Below are 24754 nucleotides of genomic sequence, written 5' to 3'. Positions count from 1 at the left end.
TGATATGGTGTGTACATGGTTGAATTTTACCCAAACTCAAAACTTTTTGCTTCACACTGAATGCTCTTTAAGAGAACTGCTTATTGTAGGTAAATATAAGTAGAAATCCTAAATTATTACTAATAGTTGCATTCTTACTACTCCATAAGTTGTGGAAGTCCCTAAAAATACGAGCTGAATATCAGCACAGTGGATGGAAAACTAATAAATATTTATACCCCCACAATTTACAATCTAGTGCTTCCATATGATACTGTCTGGAAATCATAACGAAGAAAAAGCTTACAGCTTTGCTCTCTTGGCCATTTATTTCTGTTTCCTTTTTTCTATGAAGTTCCACTTACTCTTCTTCATCAAGAAGAGATTGTTCATCAGACACATGCACAACTCATGAAACAACAATCTTTATGAAGCTTTCAAGTTGGATTTTTTTTTCCAGTGAGAAATTTAATTTAAATCATTAGCTAATGCCTAACAGAACTGAACTCACAGTCAGTATAGTCAGATGCCTTAAACAAATATGTTGTGAAAAATACACAAACATCAAGCACCAGGTTTCCAGGAAACCAAAGGGAAGAAAAGGATTTAATAAAATGGGCAAAAATGAATCCATCATTTCTAGCTAGCCTGTGCAACTTCCCCTAATACTTCTGGGTACTAGCTGTAATTACCTGCTGTAAATATTGTGGAAGAGAAAGCATATGTCAGGAAAGGGGAAAACCCTTCAACCCTCCAGAAATTATCCTCTGCCTTCCAAAAGGGTCCTGCGGTGTCCTAGAACCTCAAGGTAGTGTTCTGACCCCTGGGGATACTAGGGAAAAGCCCCTGCCATTCAGTTCAGACCAGCTGAGCCTTCTGTGTGCTCCCAGAGCAGTGTCACCCATTCGTCCTACAGAGCTTCATCAGAGCTGCTCTCTTACAGATATCTCCTAGTTTCTCCCACGTTTGTTTTTACTCTGTCTCTCTTCAGCAACATACACGCAAAGGCCCAGATTTATGAAGTATTTAGGGGAAGATAGATAATACTATATAATAATATAATATATAACATATATAATATATATTATATGTAATAATAATATGTATAATTATATACTGTAATACTAGAAAATTACTCAAAACCCAGACTCTCTTAAGTAAATATGCATTATAACAATAAGTCCTTAAACTTCTTTCTGTTATGAACGTAGCTGATGGTAGAGACTGACTGTTCCTATTACCTGCTGACATATGTTCAGGTTCCCTTATTCCATGGGCTCTTTCTCCAACTGCTTCATTCTTCCATCCTTCCTCCATGTCTATTATCTCAATAAATTTTCTGCAGTTCTCTCTGCCTCAAGGACTGCGTTATTTCACCATCTCCTATTTCCACAATTCCTCCCCTTTTCCTTTACAACATCCCTTCTGAATGGCTTTTTTGTTCACACTTCTCACTTTCATTTATTTTCTCCTTCTCTTGCTATATCCAGATCTAATTCTTTCCCCCTACACCTCCAACAAAAATAGTTAAGTTGGAAAATTTCCTTGTAATTATTTTTCCTGTTCATATACTTACATTTTACTTAGGCACCTGCTACCTAGACAGAGTATCAAGCTAGAGGGACTTCTTGTCTGATTCAGCGTGGCCATTGCTAGGTGTGGTTTTCTTGAAGGGTGAAAGCACCATCCTAGCTTTGCCTTTCTCTCTTGAGCTCAGCTACTGTAGATGTTATAAACACAGGGAGCTTCCTGAGTGGCACTTCAAACACAAGGTGTTAAAGCAGGAGCCGTGGAAGGTAGAAATCAGCAAAAGCAAAGAAGCAAATACTTATTCTATTTCTTGAGGGTCATCGAACATAAAGTGCTTCCTCACAGAAAGAAGGCAAGATTATTATCCAGGTGGCTATCAGGTAAAAATTACTGGAGTGAAGCAGTACTGCAGGTTAGCAGTCATGATTTGTCCTCTTTCCATCACATCAGCAGGACCATAAGTCCTAGAGGAAGAGAAGGAACCTGCTGGCATGAAAACATGGGCCAAATATGTTAGACCATCTGAAACAGCTAAGGATTTGTCTCCTGGCTTTGAAATAAAGAGTCCTAATACTGCTAAGACTGTGAAGAACCTCCACCAAAAAATTAAAAAGCTCCCACTGTGGCATTTCAAAACAAAGGCAGGATAAAGTGTTCGGATTTATGCAAAAGCTTTTCTCCAAATAATCAATGTTTGAAAGAATCAAATATTTCCTTAATTCCCCCCAGACATCCCCATTCTGGATGAGTAATGAGAAATTAATCATCCTGTCAAAATAAATGCTGTGAGACCTTTTAGTCATGCTCACCCCTCTCTCCATAATAGATTTTTGTCAGTCATTCAACTAGGTGTCCCAGAAGACAGCACTGCATCTCAGCTCCTGCCTTTTGTATGGTCTTTTTTTTTCTGTCTGGGACTAATTCTGACATTCCTTGATATGTCAGGAGTCAATCACGCATCACAGGAGCCCGACCCATCACACCCTCCTTGCCTCCACTGACTGCCACAGCACTACCCAGCACCAGCCCTTCATTAACTCTGTGTCGATTCCAGCCTTCCTGCAGCTGATACCCAGGATCTTCCTGATACAAGCAGACACAGCTGGTGCATCTATGGGGTTTTAACTGTTTAGATGGATAAATACAAGGCTAGCAGAATATAATAAGGCCAGGGAATTAACAAACAAGGGTTCTCACAGTTGTATGAGTTCATTTACACCACACATATTTCTACTAAAGTTGATATAACAGTATAATTAGAAATGTGAGTAAGAAAAAGGAAGAAGTAACTTGGGTTTCTGTTCCTCTGAGTCATGACAGCTAAAAGAACCTGGAGTTTTTCTGTAGATACAAAATTGGGATGATGGGTTTTATCTCCAGGGAACACATCCATTTTATATTTTTGATGTCTTAGATTTTAATTCCTTTTTCAACAGCCAATAGCTCAACAGAAGTTTTTTTTTTCATTTGTATTACTGTGTCTTCATTTCTCTATAGAAGGCATGCAGTTTCCATTAATTTACAAACACTTTCACTAGAGTGAACCATCATCTATCTTTAATTACCAGTTTATATTTGAAGTGAATCTGGGAAGACTGCTGAGAGATAGAGACCTTGGCTGCAGAAAGAAAGACAGATCTGAGAGTTAGCTTCTGCACCTCTGGTGGGAAAAGACAAGAGAAAAATGAGTTCTAAAGCCAGTATCTTCCAAATTTAAAAACTACCAGATGTGCAAATCACTGATGCTTTTTAACCCTGGAAGTGTTGGTAAGGGGATGGAGAATGTTTTCTCTCCTTACAGGCGTCTGTAGACTTTCATATCTCACCCACTTCAGCTGAATGTGCAATATAGGAGTGTTGTAGAACTGAAAAGCGGCTGCCCAAGTGAGAAGATCCAAGATGTGACACCAACTCTGATCTAGACATGGATCAAACCTGGCCCAGAAATAGCCTCATTGACAACACCTTGGCATTTGTCAACATTCTGATTCTTGTCGTTGTTTCAGGTTGTCACATTCAGGAGACACAGCTTTAAGTCTATAGCTCTAGTTTCTGAGGAAAGGCTGTATCTCAGCTTGGTGGACCAAGGACATTTCTGAGCTCCCAAATGTGCAGGTAAACTCTCCAGCTGTGTCACAACCTCTTACCAGAGTAGAATTTGGGGGGTCCAGTTAGTTATCTTTGCATTTACTCTTACGGTAAGAACAGCAGTCACACAGCGTGGAAGACAGCTACTGCCGATGTCAACCAAAACCTCAATTCAGATGTTTGAGAGAACAGGAGTACAAGGTATGTAATGAAGCTCACCCACCTTTCCATCTAACAAGCTTCTGCAATCCTGCCAATGATTTGAGACAGGCCAAATCATGTCCTCAAAGTTCAAGACTCTGATTTGGAATTAAGAGTCAAGGTTTGTTCTAAAGCTAACATAATGATGAATTAGCTGATTTTGGATTAATCAAATATTAGGGCAATTCATCTTTCATTCAAGCACAGTTGAAGACCAGATAGAAGATTAATGCATCTTTGTCTCTGACCAGTCTTAGCCTTAAAAAACCATCATTGGTTCAGGCTGGTCAGCTGAAGTGTCAGAAGTATCATGAGGAGATGTGCTGTAATGAATAATTTTTCCTTTTTCCAGAAAATATAAAAAGCTAACTCTTTCTAGCAATGCCAGTCAATAAGTTTACGAGGCAATCTGTAGTTTACCTTTCCATTAGCAGGCATGTTAGATACTATTGTGGACATTCCCTGGCTATTTACAATAAAAACTCACCTCTCTTACAGCAGCAAAAATCAAACCAAGGGAAGCTTCACCTGCTCCAGCCCAGGCAAAATGCCCTGCCTTCAATGAAGGGTTCATGGGTTTTGTGTTAAAAACTTTTAACAAAATCCCATCTCACACAAATGAGCTCTTTTACTTTCAGAAAAAGATAGTCCTCTCTGGATGATTTCAATCAGAGCTTTTAAACTTTAAAGTCCCTATTTAATGGATATTTTCTCCCTTAGTCACTGCTATACTGAGCTACCCACCACCTGTCTACTGTGATTGTGGGAGGGATCATTGGAAGTGGCACATTTTTGAACTAAGAGCAAGAGAGATGCTAAAGATTTTTGTGAATTAGATAAGGAACACAAAATGGGAGATCCTATCAATGAGATCAAAGAAAACTGTAGAAGTGGAACATATATGTGTCTGTGTTCTGCCTAGTAATTCAACCCTAACATACATGATTATAAATTAAATTTTAATAAATAATTAATTTAATTTTAAAATGTAAATAAAATTTAAGGGCACTTTATACAAAGCACGTAGCTAAACTTTTGCTATGCTAGAAGACTGCACTGAACTTCCAGAATAAACTGTGAGCACTGGCTTACTCCTCAGTGAGGTATACAGCAATTAATAGTGTTTATAAATGCCAGAATAATGATGTTGGGGGCTTTCAGAGCTCCAAAAAGTAAAGAGAGAACACCATATTATCTTCATTTTGCTCCTGCCTGAAGTACAAATAGAAAAATGTGGGTTTTTCTACTGCAAACTGAAAACATTCAATGCTGCTCTTTTAATATTTTCAAATCTGACCTATGTTCCAAAAGTCTCCTCAACTCCCCTGAGATCTAACACCCCTAAAACATTGCTGCAGTCATCATTCAAAGATGTGGCCTCTCAAATGCTAATTCTAATAGCTGTTTAAAGACATATTACTCCATTAATATATCATGACTGCTTGTCACACATGCTGGTTTATATGCTAAAGTAAGTATAAAGAAGGACATTTTGCTTTATTGACTCACCTTCCCCTCAAGGAGTGACAAATGCCTCACACTCATGGCATTGTACCTCCATTGGAAATCGTCACGCAGAGATGGCAGCGGTATACGCAGTCCCTCCCTATTTGTATTTAATGTAATTGTATCAAAAGTTTGCTGTAGCAAGATCTTATTACAGCAAAAACAAACAAATAAAAAAAGGAACACATTGAGCAGGAATATGTGCTATTTTTTGTCAGTGCACAGCTCAACTTATTTTGAAGATTTTAATTTCATGAGGAAGAATGTTAAAGCTTCCTTATTTCATCAGATTTTTACTGCTAGAATAAACAAGAAAGAGAGAGGTCTTGCAGCAATCATTGACAGCAGTGCACTGTAAAAATTATAATAATATTTAGAAATTGGTAATGCCAATATCATTTTTATACTTTACAATGGGAACACCACGAATACATCTGCCTCTGTTAATAGCAATGCTAGCCAACCAAAGCAATGACTGAAGTGTAGCATTCTGGAGATCACTAAAGTGAGTTAAGCATTATAAATTCAATTCTGTTTTGCTTCTGTTATTTTCTCTATCAAAAATATTTTTTCAAGTTTTTAAAGGGGTAACACAGCAGTTTAGTTAATTTTATTTTCCTTTTTAGTTGCAGAACTAGCTCTTGCAGACTGTGCTGCCTAACCCAATGTCATTAGCAAATTATCTCAAGCACATTTTGAGCAGTTCTGCATATTTCAGCAGAAGTTTTCTTTGAAAAGATGACTTATGTAGATCCATCTGCAAGAAGAAACTAATTTGGTGAGTTTGGCTTCAACAGACACTTAAATGTCTTGCAAAATAGAGGCACACTCTGAACCTGTAATAATTTCCTTTTTGAATGCTGCTAGATTATTGTTATTGAGGAGAGAAGGAAGGAGGGGTAGGTAAAGCATGCCTGGAAAACATTATTGCTGGTCACTAGCCTGCACTGCTTTGAGAAGAATTGTTCATTCACTTGAGCAGATATTTTTCTCCAAGTATTCCAGAGATCATACAGATTTAAAGCACATTCAGATCAAGTTTTTGGCTCTGTTTAGCCATCTCCATTTTTTCAGTGTAAAACTCAGACCACTACAGAGACCACAAATAATTATTCATAGTTTTGAGCAGTTGAAGAATAATTACTTGAGATTTAATTCCTTAAGTGAACTGCCTACTATTCTTTGCCTCTGTAGCAACCATTGTGTTTTCAATCCAGAATATTCAGCAGTCGTGAACTATGTCTACTGTTTGATGACATTAATTTGATTTTCATGACAGCTGGCATTTTTGTGGGGCCAGCTTAGAGTGTGGAGGAGTTACTTTTCTTTCCTTTTTATTTTTTTTAATAAAGAAAGAGAAGATTTTCACAAAATCACTTGCTTTGGTGATTTTGAGTTTTAGTAAATTTTAGTAAGCTTTGCGCTGCCAGCAGTGCAGGTGGCATCTCAGCACAGCAGAGTAGAGGGGCAGAATACCTCCCTCAACCTCTTGATGCAGCCCAGGATTGGTTAGCATATCTGTGACTACAGTAAGATATTACTGTATTAGCAATTGCTTCTGACTTCACTGCTCCCAATTTGAATGTCAGAATAAATACCCAGAGATCCCAAATAACTGCAAGAGTGAAACTGATGGATCCTGCCCATGGTTGTGGCAGGCTGTGCTAAGCCAAGGCCACCATGTGGGTTCACCCCACTTTTGGATTGACCCCATGGGTGCTCAACATAGACAAGGGGTTCTGTCTGTGTAGCTGTTCCTGGGAAAGGATAGAAATAAGTATTACTGCTTCCCTGCCTTCCCTCCACCACAAACAGCCTGGCAGTCATCTGAGTAGCAGGGACTTGTCATGACTGCCTTCATCAATAACGAAATTAAAATCTTGATTGCCATTATAGAAGCTTTTTTTTTGCACTTTTGCTAGTCTGTAACAAGCATTTCAACTGTTCATTTGTGTTAATGTTGCAAGATAGGGTGTAACCTGTAGACTAACTAATTAAATGCTCTTTGATTTTGAGTGAAGTGTTTGGTACAGTCTAGACAACAGAGTCTAATTAGCGCTGGATGTTTAATGGAACTAAAGACCCATGAAAAGCAAAAGGTGCTGAAATAAAAAGTCAGTGAGAGAGATGTGAAGATAAATGAGAATGAAATAAGAAAAAAAAAAATAACCCTTTGCTGTGCTAGAAATACCATTCCCTCAGAAAAAGAAAACCTATATTAATAATGAAAATTTGAAAAAATCCAATTAACTCCAGTGTCCAGCTGTTTAGGGTAATATAATGGAAAGCTATCCAAAACACATTATGTCAGCAAGCAACAAATTAAGGCATTCCACACTAACTCACTGCATTTCATTTCTTCCAGGCAACAAATTCACCCCCGTATTTTCACAACAAAATAAAAACTCTGTGTGTATTGCTTTGTGAGCTATGATTCACAGCCTCTCAGCAGGAAATTGAATGTTTGCCTTAGCAGCACCTTCTTCTGTCTGTAAATGTAGCCAATTTGTGGTTTTCCTCAGGTGAGAAAAATGTGGAGGCAACTTTCGATTAGTATGTAGTTAAGTCCATAAATAAAAAAAAAACCTCAATAGATTGGTTAGCTTTAAACCAATAAACTTTTATTCAATGCATATGTTCTCTCTAAGAAGGGATTAAGCTGAATAGTTTAGGAATAACAAAGCTAGATTGCACCCCCAGCTCTGCACTAATTCCCTGGTACTATCATCTGCTGAAGAGCTGGGAGCAAGCTGTACCAAATCAATGCCAGAAGCTATGTCCCATTAAGTTTTTCAGCGCCTCTCATTCCCAGAAACCACCTTGTTTTGCAAAGGGGAGTTAGTTTTAGTTTTAGGTTTGGTGGCACGCTTGGTTTTCTTCTCTTTTCCTTTAGGGCTTTTCAGTGTATTTGCAGTTTATTTATTCTGAAGGAAAGAAAGTGAACAATGGAGTCAGGAAGCCAGTAATACACTGTACTTATACTACTAACACTAGTTCCTGAATAGGATGATTAAAAAAAAAAACAAACCAAATGGAAAAACCCCACAAAAACACAAACAAACAATCGAAAACAAACACCGACAGCAATTTCAGTACAAAACCAGATGCCTTAATCCTGCAGCAGCATGTCAGTAAATTTATAATCCAGCCCTTGCTTTCTAAGAAATAACATTTGCCTAATGATGTACAGCATCCCTGCCTGGTGGATGCAGTAGGGCAAAGATCCTTCCAAGGGCATAACTTCCTGAGGAGGGATGTGTGCCCTGTGGCTGTGGCTGGGGAGCAGAGCTGTGCTATGGGTCAGTGCAAAGCAGAAGTGGCACCTGGCCCCTGTCAGACACGAAGAACAGTAGCTTCAGACTACTGTTTAGCTGTCATGGGGCAGGAATAAAAATGGCTCAGTGGTTCTGGAAGCCCCTTCTGCCTCTGAGCTCTGTGGCTTTTCTCCTCACACCTCACTGCCCACATACAGTGTCAGACAATGTTTGCCTTCTACATGAAGCCACTGTACCCTCTTCCTTCTCTTCAAAACATAGAAACCAGGACAATGGATTCCCGAGCTAGGCTCCTGTGCAGCAGTGGGGCATGTGTCCTGGGAGAGGCCCCAGTAACTCATGGCCAAGGCTGTTGGGCAGGGCTTGCTCATGGTCCCCAGGTTTGATAAACTTGGAAGAGATTAGCAAATGCTTGATGGGCATCACAGCGCAGCCTTGGAGCACAGGAGCTGTTTTCCTTCTGGTCAAAAATAAACATTAAATAAATAAAAAAGTATGTGTTACAGATATACATCAATGTCCTTCATCTGCATACTGGAGTTCATCCCAGGGGACCAGAATCAACCTGGTCCAAAGCAACCTTCCTGACGGGTATAGCCTGAAAATCAGATATTTAACACTGAATGTTTCTCACTACCAATATCTATCTTTCTATTACTATTTTCTAATGCAGCTGTAGCTGCATTACTCAGATGACAGGTTAAATGCTTTCACCTTCTCTACTTGTCAGTCCTGAAGCTACTGCTATTGCTGAGAAAAGGAAAGAACTGACTCAGCAGTCACAGCAGCAGGGTTTCATATAGATCAGCACAGCACACAAGGTGGCACCATATGTTCCTGCCCTTCAGCATCTAACAAATATCAATTAATTCCAGCAGGCACCAACACAGAAGCAAATACTAATTAGAGATTTGGAGAAAGTGGTGGTATTAGCAGTCTAAATATTGGGGGAAATTCATGCTATGCTTAGAGGCACTTGAAGGAGGACAAACTGAAGGTCATTTGCATATTTGCATTTAAAAAGCTGTAATAGCAGTCAGCCCCCTGTCCCAATCCCCATGAAATGCTAAACCAGAGTTAGCTTGGTCAGGGGAGATTTGGAAAACAGGCTTAGAAACTCATATTGGGTACAATGAAGAACAGGCTCTTGTGTGACTGGCTGAGAGGAAGAAAATACTGAGCGAAAAGAAAGATACCTTCACCTTGGAGTTTTGAGAATGTCACAGAGCACCTTGGTCCTGCTTATCCATAACTAAGTAACAGAATAACAAACAATCATTTCTTCAAAAGTACAAATTTATGTAATTTCAATTATTTTCAGGGATCTACCCCTAGTTATATACAATACATTTTACTTGAATTTACTGCAGTCTTCTCATAAGGCATTTATTCTCTGTGTCTGGGAAGCTTGCATGGTGACAAGGAAGAGGAGGCTTAAGAGCTCTTATTCCATAGATAGTGACAAGGCAGAGATATATCTTTTTTTTTTTTTAATGGGATATTTGTTATATCTACTAAAAAAACCTGCTCTTTTCTTAGAAGTCTTTTAAGTACTGTTACTTGATGACAGGACTCTACTGCCAACAAGGGAGTGGAAGTTACAGGTAGGGGCTCTGTTTAAGTGAGCCCTAGCAGTGGATTGAAACGCTGTAAGTTCAGCTTTAAGAGTTTGTGCACCCAAGTTCTTTCAAATATTCCAGGCCAGAGGATTAGAATATCAGCAGCAGTGACATAATCTTCAATCTGTGCATCTCATAAGAAAAAAGAAACAAAAAACAAAAACAACAAAACAAAACAAAACCAAAACCCAAACCCCACCCAAACAAAAACACCCCACCAAAACCAACAAAAAGAATCAAACCCAACACAGATTTAAAGGTAGGTCTATATTTTGAAAGGCAGCAAGAAGAAGCAGGGCCAGAGTGCCTAAAGCCATGGAAAAGTAGCTTTCATAATGCCGGCTATGAGTTCACAGAGCCATTGACTCTTGTGAAATCCCACCCCACCACCTACAACCTGTCAGACTATTTCTACTGCAATGTATGCTGGCAACCAGAACTATTTGCACAGAAAAAAACAGAGTAAGGAGTACTTACTAGGTTTCCAGGTGTATTTTAATAGAATATAGAGGTTTTCTTTTCCTCCAGTGCAAACAAAGTCTCTGGAGATCAGCATCCGAAATCTTTTTTTGGGAGCAGAGGAAAATCACGCCACTGGTGGCTTGTCCTTGTCCACCAACTATTCTTTGTTTTCCAAGGTAGGTTAGTGCAGTCCTTTGTTTTTCTGTTTCGTTTTGGTTTCAATTTCTTTCTTTGTAGAAACTTTGTTAATGCTGGAGGTGAAATGACAAAGAGCTGGTCCAAGCTAGAAGGTGAGAAATGTGGAAAGCTTTACCTCAAGGCTGGTTTTCATGACTGATTAAGTAGAAACAACTGGAGCAACATGACTATGGGAAGGTCTGCATGTCTTCTGCTACTCACACGGATTAGTGCTGAGAATAAAGAAATTAAATGGATGGAGAAAGGTAGAAAGTGCCCTGGAACACTGCTCATGGAATTATTTGAAATGAAACTCCTCAAACGTGAAGTAATACCTGATGTTGGGTGTTTCTGAAGTCCCAGCTGTTTCTTTATGAGAAAGGCAAGGGGAAGGAGACTTCATCGTTGCCGTTTGTACTTAACCTGCTGCAGCAATACCAGATCCCCAAAATGAAATCACAGCCCCAAAGCATGGCCTTTTCACTGTCCATCAGTTCACATTCCTTGGAAGACTGTGAGTGCTACAAGGTCACACAACTTCAAAAAGCATATAAAAAGCCCATTAAATGCTTACAAGAGAGAAAGCACTGAGGTTTGGGAATGAAATGTTTGCACCAAGGGCATTCACAAGAACAAGCCACCTCCTAATCCTGAAAAATTGAAGGGCACGTGAGACACAGCTTCAGGAGGGTTTCATGGTTAAACAAAAGTGCAGACAAAATATCAAAACAAATCGTCATTATACCCATAATTGACTATAGTTTTCAGTGCATTTTTTTTTCCCTCTCTCCTTGCATTTCTCAACCTAGTGGCTTCTTGAATTCAGAGATCAAATCATCTACCTTAATACCTTAAAGGCAGGTGTGGCCTGACTTTGTGCCATTGTCACCATCAGCAGTTTTCCTCTTCACCCTAACAGCCCAACACCAACTTTCTTCTAGCTCAGGTCTTTCCTTTAATCCTAGGACTCTAAAATTCCCTGCATTAAGCTTTGCTGGACTTTTGAAAGAGCAGGTAATATTCAGGTAATTTACTGACCTCAACCCTAAGGTCTGAAAGAAAAGACAATACTCAGAGGATGGCCAGAGCCTGCTTTAAATTCCTAAGACCATTTTATTCATGACCTAGACCAAAAAAAAATCTGAATCCTTATTGGAAGGTGAAGTGCATAGACTTAGAGAGATCTGAGAAGTTCTGTGTGTCATATGAAAGAAAAACCAAACCCCAAAACCAGAAGACAGTAATGGATGCTACCCATGCAGTACAAACCAATAAGTAGCCTTGCAGTCAAATATTTTCGTGTTTTAAAGACAAAAAAAAAAACCCTCCTCATTGGGTTTTAAAAAAAATCCTAGCCTCCAAGTCTGGCCTCCAGATATGTTTCATCCCTGATGGAAGACAATGGAGAAGCCTGAACTGTCAAAAGACTTTTAAACAATGAATGAAAAAAATTCATTTCTGTGGATATCCTGCTCTCAGGAAGATGAAATTCAATAGTAGAAAGTAAATGTTTTGGGGGCTTTTTTCTGAAAAAACTCATCATTTGTGATAGAAACACTAAAATGCTTAATCCTAATAAGATATGACTCTATGATATTTGGTAAATATGCGATATGGAAAGAAATTACATTAGTGCTTTACTTGTCTGTCAAAATCCTTACGACACCCTTCAGGCTTTGAAAGAGTCTCACGGGAGAGTTTGGTAGAAAGGAGGATGATGCTTTTGTGATCCAAATGACAGCTGGCAAGTCAGCAGCAATTTTCCTGCTGAATTCAGGCTGCTGTATGATAAACACTATTTTAAATTGAAACCTTGATATATGAATGTAAATTGTTCACAACAAGAAAAGCACTGCTGACCAAAGGACATGTGCTCAGCAGCACAGGTTATCAAAACAGTATCACCCCAGTCCTTCTGTCTTTAGCAATTCTATACGTAACTACAAATCAAAGGAAAGGTTTGATTCATCTTATTTTGTGAACAAGTTGTAATATGTGTCTGTAGACTCCAATGGATTTTGGAATTGGCATTTGTAGCTGGATAAGAACAGTGGGTGCTCAGCTCTGCTCAGTGGCACTGAGGGAGCACCCATGCTTTGTTTCCTCTCGGTTAGTCCAGGACTTTGAGGTTTGTAGCTCACTACAGAATGATGATGAGATGACCAAAACATTTGCCATATTCAGAAATAAATACACAGGCCAATTTTTTGACCTCTTGTCTGGAGAAAGAGGTAAATGAAACTTTTCCGCACTCTGTGTAGTTCTGGGAGGTGCTGGGATTTTAATCACCTCTGTAAGGACCTCAATCAATACATTGCAAGACAAAGGAAAAAAGGGAGAAAAAAACAAACAACCATATAGCACAGAAAGCCCTGCTGAGGCTGCACTCAAAGTGCTTTTACAACATAAATAACAAAAGCAATTTTACAGCTTGGTGACTGAAGTGACAGAGCTGTATGGAGCAATTATTAAAGCAGACAAAAAGCAGATTTTCCCATGGGGGTCAGCCTACACCCATCACTGGGGCTGTGCAAAGTTGTGGGTGGAGGAGGGGACAGAACACTTTATACCTGGCAGAAGGTTCTGGTAAAAGAAGGGCTCCTGATCTTCAGAGCGAGCTGTAACCCCTCTTCATGGTCTTTAAAGTTAGGGAATGCTGAGGGAATTAGTGAAAATCAAATCATTTGCTAAACCTTGTCTATTCAATTCAGCAAATTCTTATCAAGGATTGTTTATTTTCAGGCAGAAAATTATTGATTCAGGAGGATTACCTGGGACTGGGAAGTCAATGCCAGACTATGGAACTGGAGACAAAACCTGAATAAAACAGGATCTGAAGAAAGTCAGATTGGCAGAAACGATAAAAGATTGACAGGGTAAGAGAGTAGAGAGGGAGCAGATTGCCCTAGAGGAGAGGGCAAAGCCTGGCAAGGATACAGATGTTGGAAAATTGGGGACAATCAGAAAAGCAGGGCTAATAGGATCCTATCTGGACCTTCCAGGCTTCTCCTAGCATAAAGGGATGAGGGCATGGCTGAGAGGCGTGAGGTGCTGCAGGGCAGAAGGAGCAGCAGGACAGGTGTGATGGGGACAGATCACTGCTCTGGCCAGGGTCTGCAATCCCCAGCAGTCCCCAGAGGCCAGCCCAGGACACTGGGGTGAGCTGGGGAGCAGTGATGGGAATGGACACTGGCTGAAAACCTGGTGTGTGGGAACAGGGGCAGAGAGCTCTGCCTTGCAACCAGAGTTGCTCCTACAACACTCATATAAAGCAAAGCTATTTGGTCTAAGCAGCTTACATTTTCACTTTTCAAACTAGGAATCCAATCTATTCTGACCTGTTCGGCATGTTTCAGGTTAGCATAAAGTGTACAAATCTTATATGCATAAAAGATAAAGGACTAGCATAATTTAACACCTAAAATGCAGCTTTCAAGATTTAAAAGGAAAAAAAAAAATCACTTCTTTGTTTTAAGCTGCTTTGTTTACCCTCTAAGGATTTCCTTCAGAATAAGCCATTCTGACCCACCTGCCCACGGATCTCTGTAGTCTGAAATAGACCAGTTTTCTACCTGTCATTATGCCATCATTTACTAAGTTTACCAGAAATTTTTAAAAGCAGAGAAAAGGGAAATGGTAAATAGAAAACCTCCAAGCTCTTTTTCTGGATTAACAGATATTGGGTAAAGTTTGATGGAAAATGGACAGCAGACACAGTTGTTCTATCAACATGGTTTTCAATTCTGTGCAAATTTTGTTAAATTTGTTCTATTTGTGAAGGTCCAAACTACAGATCTATACTCCTAACAGCTGAATGAGTAATTCTAAGCCAAATAAATAGTACACAAGCTTGGAAATGGCAACCAGGTCATAGGAAATGGATAAGAAGGACTGCAAACCCTTCAGCCTGGCACAAAGGAGACTTCTCTGATGAGTGTGACAAGAAGGGTCATGGGTGCAGTAAGTTGGATCCAGGCTGCCTGTCTCTGTTTTGCAGAAATGTGAAGTAGCTTGTCAGATGGAAAGCATGAGGAAACAGTATGACCACTACACGACTTAAAAGACATCTCTAAGGGAAAAACCTCTCCTCATACAACCAGCACATTCAGCTCTTGGCTTATAAATACAAAGTGCAAAGCAGCTGAATGAGATCCCACCTACCACTATGGGTTGACAAATTTTGCTTACCCTGGGGGAAACTACATTTTTCAGGGTTGGTCCTACCAGGGGTGTAAGCTCCAGCACAGAGTACAGCATTTGTACCACCACAACACAGAGATCTTGCTCTGAAATGCAGGGAAAGAATTAATTAAAACATAAAGTGCCTGTACAGTCATTTTCTCAGGGTCACAGACAATTGCTTTGCTTGACATGAAGACAATGTAATGACTCAAATCCAGAGAAACAAAAGAATTGGAGGCTACAAAGCATTAGTGTTGGAATCTGTCTCTGAAAAAAGTTCATGATCCTGTTTTTGCTTTTCAGCAATGGCTTTTGATTAATTCATTAAAGTTTTAATTTTTTTTTTCTTTTCTAATAATGACAGTAATTTTACCACATCAAGGAGGAAATACAGACAGGTGTGGCATGGGCTGTGCTGTCCTTGACTGGTAGGGGAGGAAGTGGGCTGAGCTGGCAGCAGCCCTGCCATCCCCACCTGAGTGGGGTCCAGCCCTCCTTTCCCACTCCCCTCCTCCATGCCTGCCCTTCTCCCTCAGCCTCACTAAACCATCTTCATCTACCATTTCAAATAGCAGCTGTGCTGGTGCTGCAGCTTAGGCTTGCAGTTAAATTGCAGGCTGAGGTCTTTCATGAAAATTGCCATGAGATTATGAATGATCCCAAGCAATCAAATAAAACAGGACATCTCTAGCACCAGAGGGCTGCTGCTGCCTTTTGGTGTGTCAGGGAAATAGTTCAAGTAGTTATCAGCTGTGATACCACTTACCTGTTTTGATTCAATGAGATGATACCTCCATAGGCAGGAATCTTGGTGATACATAGATACCCAAGCACATGGATAGGGACCCAAAAGCAGTGCTCAACCCCCCAGGTTCACAGCTTTCTCAGGAAAAAATTGGTGCTTAACTGCTTCTGGAAATTCCCCAAGAAGCAAAGCTTTACAGGTAAGCATGACCTGATTTCCACTTATTTCAAGGAGCTAAATATCTTTGAGGATCTGCTTCGAACTGCTTTATCACTCCAGATTCCAGCATAAGATGGAGCCAGACCCTAAGTTTGCACTGCTCTGTGTTTTCTTTAGCAATGAGCAGTTGCTTTACTGGTGTACAGAGGAGCGCTAGCAGGCAAACTCTGGAATGATTTCCATATGCCCAAATGTTACAAAGACCCCACTCGGATTGACTGGCACACTGCTCTTGTCCTCACAATTTTTTTGTCGTAGAATTTGAAGAGTTTGAAATAATCACACTCTGTCACATCTGCACTTGAAGGGAAATATCTAAAACTTTTCTTTATGTTCTAAAAGACTTGAAACTAACAAGTTGCTACTTCGCAGCTGGCATTAATGAATCTACACCCTGCGCGTCTTCTACCAGCCAAGGAGCTCTCCCATAACTCACAAAACCATGGAAATGAGGCTGGGGTTGCATAGGGACACTAAAATAAAAGCACAAGCAGCTCTGTGAGAACATGGTCTGTTCTATGGATACTGTGTTAGTAAATGGGATCTGCAACCCAAATAAAATATCTGAGTAGACTGAAGCAAGAGTGAAACATCATACAAACTCCACTTTTGTCCCAGGGCATAAAATGTGATTTGTTAACACCCACAGGGGCTGCTCGTGGCAGAAATATGTCAATGAGTATTGCTTGTATGGAAAGGCAGCAGAACGCCTGTTTCAGCAAAATCATTTGAGAACAGGGTTTGTCATAAGCTGCTGATGCTACACAGTATCATATCAAGGCACTGAAAGACATCAATTTTTTTCTTTAGAACAACTGCCAGAGACATACCTGATGGGTCAATGGCCTCGCTACGTGGGGGGAAAAATTCATGGGCCTCTTTTGTCAGGAATGCATAAGTAATTATTTGCACTTGTCCATTCTGGAAGAGAGAAATTGTTTACATGTGAGCAATAATAAATTAGGCACTTTAAATAGTTGATCCTCTGCTGTCAGAAAAATGTCAATACAAAGGCAGTTTCCAGTAGCTAAGATTTGTAATAGAATTTCAAGCCCTTTGTGGAAAGGGCATTGGATTTAAGGATTTCATCTTTTTCTGTAGTGGAAAAATAAGTAAGAACCTTGTCTATTTAGGTGAATCTATACGCTTGATAAAAACTTAATAGGATTTTCAACTGGCTATTAGATTTAGAATGAACCCATTTAAACATTGTTATTCTTCCCCTTGTTCTTAGCTGAAATGCTGGATTTTGCTAATGCACAGGGCTGGTTAATGGGGTCACTGCAGTATTGAAAGAATAATTGTCAGGAACAGGATAAATTGTTTTCTCTGCCGTTTATTGTTACCATTACGGTTTTGAGATGTGTATCAAACAAAGTTACCTAAATTGCCTCCGAGAACCTCATTGCAAAGTGATAGATTCCGACAATTTAGCTGAAAGGACAAGTTGCCTTTGGGTCCTAACACACTGCTCTGAGAGCTGTCCCCCCCCCGTGCAACAGACATTTTGGTTTGGTTCTTGAGTAAAGAGTTACGGGTGTGCTACTTCACCTTCATTACATCACTGTGACTATAACTTCTTCAAGCAAACTTCCTATATATTTTAAAAAATTTCCCAGGGCAAGAATTATTATGCAGATTCTAATCATGGTTTCCACAAAATACTTTATAGCAACCCTTATGAAGAAGGTGCCATGTAAAACTGAATGAAAAGACATACACAGGACTCAATCGAGTCCTGCAGTAAAAACTTAGAGAGTATTTCTTCTGGAATGCAGTTATGTAAAAATGACTTCTGATTTCCGACTGAATGGCTTCTTACAATATCCAGTCATATCTGCTTAGTTGTTTGACTGAAATTACTTTTATTGCCTCTTCCCCTTGAGATACAGTACGTACCAATGCCATTTTTAAAGTCTCCTTTCAGTAGAGAATCACCTCTTACAGACAAAAAGAGACAAAGGCTCCAGCAAGGCCTTTCAGCTCTCCAGTCCCTGCCTGGACTCACACATTGTAAGGATGGCCTTTCTCTAACATTTTTTGTTGCTGTTGTACAATTTGTAATTTACTGCAAGTATCCAGAGAGGTAAATTGACAGGCAGCTGCATGTTAGGGTGATATTTCTCTCTTGACAACACTAGATGGACCCAGACATAGGAAACAATGTGGTATCATGAGATATTTTTGCTGAATATGACACTTTCAATTGAGCATCTTCAAGACTGCTTCAGCTTTAAATCTGAATTTGCCAGATATAACAAGGATTTGACATTGACCCTTCACCTGACAGTAATACATTTTTTATCTTTTAATAACATACCGTAATGCTGCTTTGAGCTTTCAGGAAGCTTTTTGAGTAAACAAATCATATTCATCGCCTAGAGACTAACATGCCTTTCCAGAGTCTATAAAGATGAGAGATAAGCTGAAAGGCAGGCTTGAAAAAGTTTTCAGCCATCTAACAGAATTTTTTTAGGAGCAAACTGCTGTACCAGTTAGAAATCACTACTTAATTTTTTTTTTTTATTTTAAGGTATAGTTGTTTATATAATTTCTTGAATTGATTTCTCAATACTATTTGATCCAAATGTACTGAGGGTTTCAAACTGGGTCTTTATGCCAGTTTCTCAGAAAAACAAATTTTATGTGCATATACTGTCTAGCTGCCTATACTGAGCAAATTATTTTTGAACTCGAACTTCAATTTACAATTTCTCTTAAATTTCACATCACACTAGAAGCAATCCCCTCCAAATTCTGATTCATTCTCTGGTCATCCACAGTTAGAATGAGAAAAGCAGTCCCACTTGTACCATCACGCCCACACCTCATGGCAGAAATGCTGAAGCCTGGATAGTGTTTGGTCTGGCAGAAATGAGTCAGGGTAGGGAAGGTCAGTGTTACAGTGAAATAAAGCTTTTAGACAGTGATGCTTTAAAACAGAAAATGAAGACTCTACCAATACAATTGAGGACTTTTGTTTAAAAGACATTCTTGCAATGGGTTTCCAGGGGACATCAGCATTACAGTGTGAAACCAGCACAGCATCACATACTGCACGTGTACCCCTGGGTCCTCCCAGCAGAGCACAGCATGGACTTTCCTCCAGACCCAATTTTGCATGACAGCTGCCACTTACAGGGAACTTCATTTGGCAGCTGGTGGTAGGAATGAAATGTGTCCAGAACAGTAGGATGACAAAAAATTAATTAACTCTGGTTTAGCTTGGGAAATTAGCTGGATGAGGGGAAGCAGCAAGATTTGTCTGAAGTTTGAGGAATAGCCAGAGTGAAATATTTCAGAATATAGAGGGGACGCATAAACATACTTGCCAACCAAGAAGAGTTTCCAAATATGTATTTGGAAGATGAAGGCAGAAAGACACAAACACACACACAGAGGATGGAACATCACCCACATATATGTTTCTAAATTCCTAATGAGACGTTTGAAACTGTGTTCAAACTGGAAGGGAATATTTTTGTGTAGCACAGTGGAGAATAATGACTGACAGATTGAAGTGAATAGCACACGTATTGTACCATTTATTTTATCAATTGAATTCTATGATTTGTTCCTTATCCTGCAGTCTTGTAATGGCATTAAGTGATGATTGTGTGCTAGCATGGGTAATCAGAATGGAAATTAGCCTTTTTCAGTTGAATTAATTGTCTCTATTTATTCTGCTTCCAATTCAGTTTTTAGCCATTATTTATGGTCTATTTTAAAAAGATTGCATCTCTTCTGCAAAACCACTGTCTTCAGCAAAACCACTGTCAGAAATAAGAGCAGTTTTACAAAAACTGAAATAATGCAGCGTTTCTCGTTTCAGTTGGCTGTGCCTTCCATACTTAGTTTTTGGCTTGAAAAGAAAGCCATTATATTCAGATAATAGTTTTCCCAGCCAAAAGCATGCACTCATATGGAAAAGATTGACTGTTAGACTCTGGCAAAATCTGTAATCTACACACAATGACATTTTATAATAGCAGCCTAAGCTAAGTAAAGGCATTTTATTTTTATTAAAAAAACCCCTCAGAAACCACAGGGCCAATGTCTCTGAATCCAGACCAGGAGCCTAGCACCCCACTGTGCTTTTGACAAAAGCTGATTTGTTCAGTTCCAGAAAAGACTGGGATGGTTGTATCAGTGTTTTTGCAATATGGCAAACGTTGCTATCTGATACAACTTTATCTCGCACAGGAGCTCAGTACCACAATTTGTGAAGTGCTTATTATTGATCAACTATAATAATTGCTAAAGGACCCAAGGCTCATTTCATTGCAGTCAGACCTACGTAAAAAATCCACACTGTTGCTTTCATTATGTACTTTGGGGCAAATTTTTCCTCTTGCTCTGGCTCTTGGTCCCCCCAGGCAGGCAGTAATCAATCACAGGTCTGTGTAAAGCATCTTCTGAGAAACAAGATTTTCATGGCAAATGCAAGTTAGAGGTGAGTAGGATTATACAGAGTGCAGCATTCCCAAATGTTTGATTCAGTCAGATTTTGGGTGACCTACACACTGGTGCTGCTGTTCCTGTCCCTGGGAGATTTTCTCAGAACTAAGGAGAGGTGAAAGGCTGTGTGCATAGCTGTTGTATCTGTTGTACTCTGCTGGTTAGAGAACAACTTTAAATTAAAGAGTAATAACATGAGCTGGAAGAGTCAGAGAAGCCAGACCTCATCTCACAGGTATCCAGGGATGCCCAGTGTTTGGCGAGCAAAGCCAGTCTCTGCTGTGCAGTCGGAGCAGCAACTCTCCCTACACAGACCATTTTCTTCCAGCCATCCTTGGCCCATCCTTGCCCCATCCTCTCCACCTTTGAACTCATCAGCTGCCCACAACACCACTGTGGTGGCAGTCCACAGGCTTTTCTTCTTCCCGTCCCTCACTTGTTCAAAATACAGCTGCGCCCTGCCTGGACTCCAGCAGATCTGGCTGGGACCCTGCCCAGCCCCTCCTGCACTGGAAATGCTGTTCCTGAGCCCAGGTCCCTCCAATGCTCCCTTCCTGCATACCCCAGTCCCTTGTCCCCATATGTGGATCCTGCCTAGCCCCAGTGGTCACCTTACCTGGGGGGAGGACACAGAGCAGGGGCAACAGCCCTGCAAAACCCCAAACTCTACACACTGTGTCCTGCTGTCTCTTATTTCTTCTCCTCATGCTGTAACAGCATCTTCTTCATGCACCTGATGGGAAAAAGATGGCTGTTTGTGAAAAGACAAAGTCTTGGGGAAACTTTCCTCTTCCACAAGGTACACCTGCAGTGCCTTCACTCCTGTGGCCCAGTGGCTTTTAATTCCCTAGCACAGCAAGCAAGGAAAACCATCCCAAGTGAGCTGCCGTGCTGATGCACAAAAAAAATATATGGAGCACAGGTTTGGGGAAGGGTTTTCCTGTACCTTATAGGGCAGTAGGAAGAGTTAATATAAAAAGTAGGTGAGTGTGTGAATCTTTTAAGTGACTCGTTCAAAGCAGAAGTTTCTAGAGACCCATATTTTAGTTATACAGGAACTTTTTATGGGAAGTTTTACTACAGCATATACTAGTTACTGCATTACTCCCGTGTGCAGAGGACTAAAGGATAATGCTGTTGGGAAGACATACAACTTCCCATTGTCTATGCAGTAAATCATCCCATGTAGGAGGAGTCTGCAATTTCAGTCATTCTTGATGCCTTATAATGTACCAACACAGCTTTTAATTAAAACTATGGAGCAGGAAGGGCTTTTATTTCACTCCAGAGCAGGACGGGTGGCAACGATGAGAAGGGGATGACTCTTTGCTTATTAATTTGCAATATTACCAGTACTCCTCCCATGAACAGCCATCTGGTGCCTGAGAACCACGGGACTTATTATTACAGGGCACGTACACTGCTGAGCCTGAGCCTGCTGCAGATCCCACTCACAGAGACCCGGCAGTGAAGCTCAGTAATCTGGCATGCCCACGAAAGCCCTGTCTCATGAGTCTTCAGCCAGAATGTGACACTTCACTGAAAACTCTGAGAATGAATGAATGAAAAGATCTGTTCCTGTGTCACGTGCATTGCCTGCAGGGAGCAAGTGTCCTGAGGCGCGGCAGACCTGCAGAGCAGCCACTGTGAGGCCAAAAGGAAGAGTGCTCTGCAAATCAATTTCTTTGCACCAGAGGGTGTTTGCATCTGCAGTGCTCTTTGGACAGATGTGGCCACATATCAGTGCACTGAAGGAAGGTGCAGATCTTACCTGAAGAAACACTGCCAGTTAATTTGGCCTAGAGCAGTGGAGGGTAGTGGTCTTTTCTTAAAGAAAAAAACCTGTAAAAATCAAAAGATATATCTTCACATTCAGTTCATAGCACCTTGGAAAATCTCAGGGGTCAGAACCCCAGTCAGAGTCAGAGAAGCCAGCAGGACCACAAAGGGTACCTGAGTCACCTCCCACCAACTGCAAAGGACAAGAACCCCACTGGCATCACTTCGAGGAGGAGAGAGATTCTGGTCTGCAGTCAGGGCCCAATGCAGCAATGTCAGACTCTGGCTCTCAGTTTCTCACCACCAACAGAAGAGCCTTGGGGTCAGTGCTCTCCTCGCACTGGCTGCCAGACAAATTTGAGGCCAGTCACTCCTGGGCTGTCACAAGCCACAGGTCTGCTCCAGGTGTGACTGGAAACACATGGCCCACGTCTGGTAGTGTCCATACGTGAAGTGATGCCTGGGATAACGTGGGTCCCCTGGTCAAGCCGGTGTCTCCTCAGGCATCATTTCTAGCTGCTCTCTCCAGGTGCTGTCAATGGGGCTGCCTGCTGCCTCATGGGCCCTTTTTTGTGCCCCTCTTCTAAAGCAAATCCTGTTGTATGTATCCCCAGGACAAAGCTTCATGCCAGCGCTCACGTAGATAATTTCCTCGAGTTCTGACAAATGCCATCCTACACAACACAGCCACAGAGGTGATTTACGAGCCGGCTGTCAGGTTTGTCATCTCCCCCTGTGCTACCTTCCCTCTTCTTGAGGGCAGCAAATGCAAGCACCTTGTCTCCATGTCCATTGCCTTCTCAGCACCCTGTCCCCTCCAGAGCTATCACTGCTCTTTCCGTGGGATGCCAGGTCTCTCATGATCGGTGAATTATGCCAAACACTATCACTTCCAGTTGGATTTTTCAAACAGTCCAACTTTCCCTTTTACCTTGCTGTTTATGTTAGGGAGCAGCTCCTTGTAAATGCACAAACCATCACTTTTTCTCATTTTAAATGCATTCTTAAAAGCTTTTCTTCAGAACAAAAGCTGCATCAAGAAGAGAATCAGTGCTGTGCCAACCAGCTCAAGCCTCTTGTTTCTGCCTCCTTGCCTGAGTTATGCTGCAAATTCTTTTACAAGGCTGTAGCCTATAGGACCACAGGCTCAGATCCACATTTTTCCATGTTTTTACATTGCCTGTAACAATCATGTAGTAGACCAACAACAGTAGCTCAGTGATAAAGCAATACATGCTACTCACACTCTAAGAGCAAATGACAACATTATTGCTTACAGTGCAAATATAAAGAAATTTCTTTTAACAGCTATAGCAGAAATTTTAGGTTATTGCTTCCCATCAGTCCAGTGGGGGAATACAGCAAGTCACCATTATTCACATACGCTTTGCTTTTTCCCCAGGTTAAATCAAAAGAGTGGGGTTTTCAGGCTTGAAATTTGCCCTTCAGGATGTGGTACATGGCCAATCCCTATCACTTTATATTTTGAAAGACATCTTGTTCTGAGTTAAAACCCTCACTGAACTCTGCATCCCCTTCAGCCATCCCCATTCCTACTACTGAAATACACTGAAATAGTGAAAGGCCTCAGATGCAATGCTCCCTAGGTCCAACATGATGCAAACCCCAAGAGGTTGCACTGTTCCCTGCAGAAGACACATGAAGAGTTTTTCTATTGTCCCTTAGGGCACAATCTGCTAAACACTTTCAAGTAGTTGTGATACTGGTGTCAGAGCCTCATAGCCCCAGCCATATTCAGGTATTCTTCAGTTTTCTTTACCTAGAGAAAGGTTGCATTGGTGACTACAGCCCACAGACTACTTGCCAAATCTGGTTCATGCAGCATAACTAGACTACTGGAGAGAAAGAAGCTGCTTACAGAAGAATCCTAAAAAGAGTAAGCAGTTACATGACAGACATAGAGCCAAACTAACTACTGGTCTTTTAAAAAAGAGGGAAAGCTCTAGAAGTCAATGCAACTTCCGTGGCTCCTGCTCTGACCACAAATTACAATGAAAAATGTGCAAAAAAAGAGTTTTCTATAGGGGTCTAACTAAAACAGTAGAATAAAGAATTAATTTCCAGAATGTCTTGAAAAAAACCTGTGAAGTGCTTGGGAACTCTAAAGCCCAATCAGAAAGTGCTCTGTTAAAGACAAAATGGGAGGTAAATGGCCTCTAAGTTTACAGCTAGAATGGACTTTGAGTTCAAGCATATTAAAAAGAAAAAGTGATACAATGACCTTGATTGGTCCTTTTTCTAACCCTTTCATAGGGGATATATTTAAAAAAGAAAAACACAGTGGTTCTTCCTTATATAAATTAATATTAAGTTCTGACACGCATCTTGAACAATAGATGTGCATACTCAGTCTGAAGACTGTAACTCTAAGGAAGAGAATTCTCATGAGACCTTGGACCACTGTGCTGTGTCCTTGGAGATCCTGGAAGAAAAGCACCACAGTCAGTAGGCGACACTAACACTCCGATAAAAAGTACTTAACTCAAGTGGTGCTAAGAGAGTTGCAGGTGCAC

General features: G+C 40.6%; 1 long non-coding RNA gene across 2 annotated transcripts; it reads right to left on the bottom strand.

Annotated features, from left to right (window-relative positions):
- Nucleotides 1-1103: 1103 nt before the first annotated feature.
- On the bottom strand, nucleotides 1104-24530 carry LOC121659266. Of its 2 annotated transcripts, XR_006014239.1 has the most exons (5): nucleotides 22213-24530; nucleotides 21058-21174; nucleotides 16814-16904; nucleotides 10676-10943; nucleotides 1104-9039 (listed from the first exon to the last, which is right to left on the bottom strand). It is a non-coding gene; the product is annotated as an uncharacterized LOC121659266 (long non-coding RNA). The 2 variants fall into 2 exon arrangements; XR_006014238.1 differs by having other exon boundaries at nucleotides 1104-10943.
- Nucleotides 24531-24754: the final 224 nt, after the last annotated feature.

This window comes from Corvus kubaryi, unplaced genomic scaffold (assembly GCF_017639235.1).
Source record: "Corvus kubaryi isolate FWS band 111438036 unplaced genomic scaffold, C.kubaryi_AGA036_p1.0 split3-73, whole genome shotgun sequence".
NCBI lineage: Eukaryota > Metazoa > Chordata > Aves > Passeriformes > Corvidae > Corvus > Corvus kubaryi.
The sequence above is the reverse complement of the archived record's forward strand: the minus strand, read 5'-3'. Positions and strand labels throughout refer to the sequence as shown.